This window comes from Cherax quadricarinatus, chromosome 67, assembly GCF_038502225.1.
Source record: "Cherax quadricarinatus isolate ZL_2023a chromosome 67, ASM3850222v1, whole genome shotgun sequence".
NCBI lineage: Eukaryota > Metazoa > Arthropoda > Malacostraca > Decapoda > Parastacidae > Cherax > Cherax quadricarinatus.
The window spans coordinates 14090683-14098674 of NC_091358.1; positions in this window are offsets into that span (position 1 = coordinate 14090683).

Here is a 7992-nt window from a genome sequence, read left to right on the forward strand (position 1 = left end):
GCCAGTAGTGATACTACCAGTAGTGACACTACCAGTAGTGACACTACCAGTAGTGATACTACCAGTAGTGACACTACCAGAAGTGACACTACCAGTAGTGACACTACCAGTAGTGACACTACCAGTAGTGATAATACCAGTAGTGACACTACCAGTAGTGACACTACCAGAAGTGACACTACCAGTAGTGACACTACCAGTAGTGACACTACCAGTAGTGACACTACCAATAGCGATACTACCAGTACTGACACTACCAGTAGTGACACTACCAGTAGTGACACTACCAGTAGTGACACTACCAGTAGTGACACTACCAGTAGTGACGCTACCAGTAGTGACGCTACCAGTAGTGACGCTACCAGTAGTGACACTACCAGTAGTGACGCTACCAGTAGTGACACTACCAATAGTGATACTACCAGTAGTGATACTACCAGCAGTGATTCGTCTGTAAATACTTGCATTTGTGGTCACGGTGGCGCCTGTGCTAACCTTCCTATGGTGTAGAAATATACCTAGTTGAACGAATCTTATTGTGGCTAGCTGGTTCAGTGGCTAACGCGACGGTCTGGAGTTTTGAGACTCTCTGATCGCGGGTTTTATCCCCACCCGTGATATGGTTTGTTTGCAATCGTGTCATTACGATTTCGTGAGTCACTACCAGTAGTGATACTACCAATAGTGATACTACCAGTAGTGGCACTACCAGTAGTGATACTATCAGTAGTAATACTACCAGTAGTAATACTACCAGTACTGATACTACCAGTAGTGATACTACCAATAGTAATACTACCAGTAGTGGCACTACCAGTAGTGATACTATCAGTAGTAATACTACCAGTAGTAATACTACCAGTAGTGATACTACCAGTAGTGACATTACCAGTAGTAATACTACCAGTAGTAATACTATCAGTAGTAATACCACCAGCACTGATACTACCAGTAGTGATACTACCAGTAGTAATACTATCAGTAGTAATACTACCAGTAGTGATACTACCAGTAGTGACACTACCAGTAATAATACTACCAGTAGTAATACTACCAGTAGTAATACTGCCAGTAGTGATACTGCCAGTAGTAATACTACCAATAGTGACACTACCAGTAGTAATACTACCAGTAGTGACACTACCAGTAGTGATACTACCATTAGTGATACTACCAGTAGTAATACTACCAGTAGTAATACTGCCAGTAGTGATACTACCAGTAGTGACACTACCAGTAGTAATACTACCAGTAGTAATACTACCAGTAGTAATACTACCAATAGTGACACTACCAGTAGTAATACTACCAGTAGTGACACTACCAGTAGTGATACTACCATTAGTGATACTACCAGTAGTAATACTACCAGTAGTAATACTACCAGTAGTAATACTACCAGTAGTGATGCTGCCAGTAGTGATACTACCAGTAGTGACACTACCAGTAGTGATACTACCATTAGTGATACTACCAGTAGTAATACTACCAGTAGTAATAATACCAGTAGTGATACTGCCAGCAGCAATACTACCAGTAGTGATACTACCAGTAGTAATACTACCAGTAGTGATACTGCCAGTAGTAATACTACCAGTAGTAATACTACCAGTAGTAATACTACCAGTAGTAATACTACCAGTAGTAATACTACCAGTAGTAATACTACCAGTAGTGATACTGCCAGTAGTAATACTACCAGTAGTGATACTACCAGTAGTAATACTACCAGTAGTGATACTGCCAGTAGTAATACTACCAGTAGTAATACTACCAGTAGTAATACTACCAGTAGTGATACTGCCAGTAGTAATACTACCAATAGTAATACTACCAGTAGTAATACTACCAGTAGTGATACTGCCAGTAGTAATACTACCAGTAGTGATACTACCAGTAGTAATACTACCAGTAGTGATACTGCCAGTAGTAATACTACCAGTAGTAATACTACCAGTAGTAATACTACCAGTAGTGATACTGCCAGTAGTAATACTACCAGTAGTAATACTACCAGTAGTAATACTACCAGTAGTGATACTGCCAGTAGTAATACTACCAGTAGTGATACTACCAGTAGTAATACTACCAGTAGTGATACTGCCAGTAGTAATACTACCAGTAGTAATACTACCAGTAGTAATACTACCAGTAGTGATACTGCCAGTAGTAATACTACCAGTAGTGATACTGCCAGTAGTAATACTACCAGTAGTAATACTACCAGTAGTAATACTACCAATAGTAATACTACCAGTAGTAATACTACCAGTAGTGATACTGCCAGTAGTAATACTACCAGTAGTGATACTGCCAGTAGTAATACTACCAGTAGTGATACTGCCAGTAGTAATACTACCAGTAGTGATACTGCCAGTAGTGATACTGCCAGTAGTAATACTACCAATAGTAAGACTACCAGTAGTGATACTACCAGTAGTGATACTGGCAGTAGTAATACTACCAGTAGTGATACTGGCAGTAGTAATACTACCAGTAGTGATACTGCCAGTAGTGATACTGCCAGTAGTAATACTACCAATAGTAAGACTACCAGTAGTGATACTACCAGTAGTAATACTACCAGTAGTGATACTGCCAGTAGTAATACTACCAGTAGTGATACTGCCAGTAGTAATACTACCAATAGTAAGACTACCAGTAGTGATACTGGCAGTAGTAATACTACCAGTAGTGATACTGCCACTAGTAATACTACCAATAGTAAGACTACCAGTAGTGATACTGCCAGTAGTAAGACTACCAGTAGTGATGCTGGCAGTAGTAATACTACCAGTAGTGATACTGCCAGTAGTAATACTACCAGTAGTGATACTGGCAGTAGTAATACTACCAGTAGTGATACTGGCAGTAGTAATACTACCAGTAGTGATACTGGCAGTAGTAATACTACCAGTAGTGATACTGCCAGTAGTAATACTACCAGTAGTGATACTGCCAGTAGTAATACTACCAGTAGTGATACTGCCAGTAGTAATACTACCAGTAGTGATACTGCCAGTAGTAATACTACCAGTAGTGATACTGGCAGTAGTAATACTACCAGTAGTGATACTGCCAGTAGTAATACTACCAGTAGTGATACTGCCAGTAGTAATACTACCAGTAGTGATACTGCCAGTAGTAATACTACCAGTAGTGATACTGCCAGTAGTAATACTACCAATAGTAAGACTACCAGTAGTGATGCTGCCAGTAGTAATACTACCAGTAGTGATACTGCCAGTAGTAATACTACCAGTAGTGATACTGCCAGTAGTAATACTACCAATAGTAAGACTACCAGTAGTGATGCTGCCAGTAGTAATACTACCAGTAGTGATACTGCCAGTAGTAATACTACCAGTAGTGATACTGCCAGTAGTAATACTACCAATAGTAAGACTACCAGTAGTGATGCTGCCAGTAGTAATACTACCAGTAGTGATACTGCCAGTAGTAATACTACCAGTAGCGATACTGCCAGTAGTAATACTACCAATAGTAAGACTACCAGTAGTGATACTGGCAGTAGTAATACTACCAGTAGTGATATTGCCAGTAGTAATACTACCAGTAGTGATACTGCCAGTAGTAATACTACCAATAGTAAGACTACCAGTAGTGATACTGTCAGTAGTAATACCACCAGTAGTAATACTACCAGTAGTGATACTGTCAGTAGTAATACTACCAGTAGTGATACTGCCAGTAGTAATACTACCAGTAGTGATACTACCAGTAGTAATACTACCAATAGTAATACTACCAGTAGTGATACTGCCAGTAGTAATACTACCAATAGTAAGACTACCAGTAGTGATACTGTCAGTAGTAATACTACCAGTAGTGATACTGTCAGTAGTAATACTACCAGTAGTGATACTGCCAGTAGTAATACTACCAATAGTAAGACTACCAGTAGTGATACTGTCAGTAGTAATACTACCAGTAGTGATACTGCCAGTAGTAATACTACCAATAGTAAGACTACCGGTAGTGATGCTGCCAGTAGTAGTACTACCAGTAGTGATACTGTCAGTAGTAATACTACCAGTAGTGATACTGCCAGTAGTAATACTACCAGTAGTGATACTGCCAGTAGTAATACTACCAGTAGTGATACTGCCAGTAGTAATACTACCAGTAGTGATACTGTCAGTAGTAATACTACCAGTAGTGATACTGCCAGTAGTAATACTACCAGTAGTGATACTGCCAGTAGTAATACTACCAATAGTAATACTACCAGTAGTGATACTACCAGTAGTAAGACTACCAGTAGTGATACTGTCAGTAGTAATACTACCAGTAGTGATACTGTCAGTAGTAATACTACCAGTAGTAATACTACCAGTAGTGATACTGTCAGTAGTAAGACTACCAGTAGTGATACTGTCAGTAGTAATACTACCAGTAGTGATACTGTCAGTAGTAATACTACCAGTAGTGATACTGCCAGTAGTAATACTACCAATAGTAAGACTACCAGTAGTGATACTGGCAGTAGTAATACTACCAGTAGTGATACTGCCACTAGTAATACTACCAATAGTAAGACTACCAGTAGTGATACTGCCAGTAGTAAGACTACCAGTAGTGATGCTGGCAGTAGTAATACTACCAGTAGTGATACTGCCAGTAGTAATACTACCAGTAGTGATACTGGCAGTAGTAATACTACCAGTAGTGATACTGGCAGTAGTAATACTACCAGTAGTGATACTGGCAGTAGTAATACTACCAGTAGTGATACTGCCAGTAGTAATACTACCAGTAGTGATACTGCCAGTAGTAATACTACCAGTAGTGATACTGCCAGTAGTAATACTACCAGTAGTGATACTGCCAGTAGTAATACTACCAGTAGTGATACTGGCAGTAGTAATACTACCAGTAGTGATACTGCCAGTAGTAATACTACCAGTAGTGATACTGCCAGTAGTAATACTACCAGTAGTGATACTGCCAGTAGTAATACTACCAGTAGTGATACTGCCAGTAGTAATACTACCAATAGTAAGACTACCAGTAGTGATGCTGCCAGTAGTAATACTACCAGTAGTGATACTGCCAGTAGTAATACTACCAGTAGTGATACTGCCAGTAGTAATACTACCTATAGTAAGACTACCAGTAGTGATGCTGCCAGTAGTAATACTACCAGTAGTGATACTGCCAGTAGTAACACTACCAGTAGTGATACTGCCAGTAGTAATACTACCAATAGTAAGACTACCAGTAGTGATGCTGCCAGTAGTAATACTACCAGTAGTGATACTGCCAGTAATACTACCAGTAGCGATACTGCCAGTAGTAATACTACCAATAGTAAGACTACCAGTAGTGATACTGGCAGTAGTAATACTACCAGTAGTGATATTGCCAGTAGTAATACTACCAGTAGTGATACTGCCAGTAGTAATACTACCAATAGTAAGACTACCAGTAGTGATACTGTCAGTAGTAATACCACCAGTAGTAATACTACCAGTAGTGATACTGTCAGTAGTAATACTACCAGTAGTGATACTGCCAGTAGTAATACTACCAGTAGTGATACTACCAGTAGTAATACTACCAATAGTAATACTACCAGTAGTGATACTGCCAGTAGTAATACTACCAATAGTAAGACTACCAGTAGTGATACTGTCAGTAGTAATACTACCAGTAGTGATACTGTCAGTAGTAATACTACCAGTAGTGATACTGCCAGTAGTAATACTACCAATAGTAAGACTACCAGTAGTGATACTGTCAGTAGTAATACTACCAGTAGTGATACTGCCAGTAGTAATACTACCAATAGTAAGACTACCGGTAGTGATGCTGCCAGTAGTAGTACTACCAGTAGTGATACTGTCAGTAGTAATACTACCAGTAGTGATACTGCCAGTAGTAATACTACCAGTAGTGATACTGCCAGTAGTAATACTACCAGTAGTGATACTGCCAGTAGTAATACTACCAGTAGTGATACTGTCAGTAGTAATACTACCAGTAGTGATACTGCCAGTAGTAATACTACCAGTAGTGATACTGCCAGTAGTAATACTACCAATAGTAATACTACCAGTAGTGATACTACCAGTAGTAAGACTACCAGTAGTGATACTGTCAGTAGTAATACTACCAGTAGTGATACTGTCAGTAGTAATACTACCAGTAGTAATACTACCAGTAGTGATACTGTCAGTAGTAAGACTACCAGTAGTGATACTGTCAGTAGTAATACTACCAGTAGTGATACTGTCAGTAGTAATACTACCAGTAGTGATACTGCCAGTAGTAATACTACCAATAGTAAGACTACCAGTAGTGATACTGGTAGTAAGTTGAAAAATTATGGAAAATATGGTTTTCTAACTAAAAAATGGTGCATAATTCTGGCAACATGTTGATGCAATCAGCTTGTTTTATCATATTTCTAAGTATGTTTTCCAAAAAATGTATTTTTTTTTTTTTGCTGTCATGAAGAGAACATGTTGGCAATTAGTGTTATTTTTCGGCTCCAAAAATTGCTATTTTTATGATTGATTCTAAATACTGAACCTGGCAACTTGTGTGAGGACTAAAGTGAAGATCAGGGAGCGTAGTGCCTAAGTAACCTGAGGGTTGTCAACAGGAGTGGAGGTGTGCGACACGCTCAGATTTGGCGTGTCGTGTCCATAGCTTTTATAGAAAACAAAAATATGAATAGCTCGGGAATATGTTATTAACATTTGTTTTAAGTTTTTGCGAAGAGTAATAATAGGAGTGTCTTTATTTTTTTCACACATTATTGAGGAATAATGGTTCTATTCAATTTCAGACCTGATTTGCAATATGTTTTGCCATTTTTTTTTATTGACCCCTCAAGGAAGGTTCCTTGATGTTGGTGAGAGGCTCTTGATTTAGGGAATTGGATCTGTGCTCCAGTTCCCCGAATTAAGCCTGAATGCCTTCCACATCCCCCCCAGGCGCTGTATAATCCTCCGGGTTTAGCGCTTCCCCCTTGATTATAATAATAATAATACATGCCCGAAATATATGGCAAGCTAGTGACCTTCTTTTGAACCTAAGACTATTTTATTACATAACTACATTACCTGCGTCCTGCAGAAAATAAATAAATTATTTGTATTTATATTTGTAAGTACTCTGGTTTGATGACTTTAGCGTCTAAACAATTACCACAACCGGTCCAACAGCAGTAGCCTGGACGGCCCTCCTTGCTGCACTCTTCTTCTTTATCCACTTGTGGATGTAGGTGCAGTTTTGATCCGGTAAATGGGAGAGGTAACTGGGCCTGGGAAAGAGATTTAAAAAATATTAGATGTCACAATTGGAAAATCAGCAATAAAACAGACTGGTAGTCATTGCGCAGTGGCAATAATAATGTGTGAAAGTTACCTGCCTTCATTGTTCTTCGAAACGTAAACTGAACCATACTTAGTAAGCAAGTCAAGCTCATCACAAGAACCAAGCACTCAGAGAACTCTATTTATTGCCTATATTTCTCTCTAGTACCATCTAAGAAGGTCACACAAAGAACTGAACCTCCGTGACCGCATATATATCTAAGCCAGTCTAGAATGGCAGCCATCCCACGTGACATGGGTTGCCACTGACACTTGCCTTGCCTCAGAGAATAATCCTCCAATCTGTTGCCCCTCATGGAAGGTTCCTTGATGTTGGTGAGGGGCTCTTGATTTAGGGAATTGGATCTGTGCTCCAGTTCCCCGAATTAAGCCTGAATGCCTTCCACATCCCCCCCCAGGCGCTGTATAATCCTCCGGGTTTAGCGCTTCCCCCTTGATTATAATAATAATAATCCAATCTGTTGCTGTCTTGCAACATTACACAGCTCCTGAAGACGCACAAGAATGCGAGAGATCTTGTGCTAAGGATTTCCATCCCCATGTGGCTTGTTCTGCATGTAAATTTATGTAGTTGGAATGCTTCCTCTGAAAATTTTGTTCGGATTATTTACCAGGGGAGTTCGGAGCC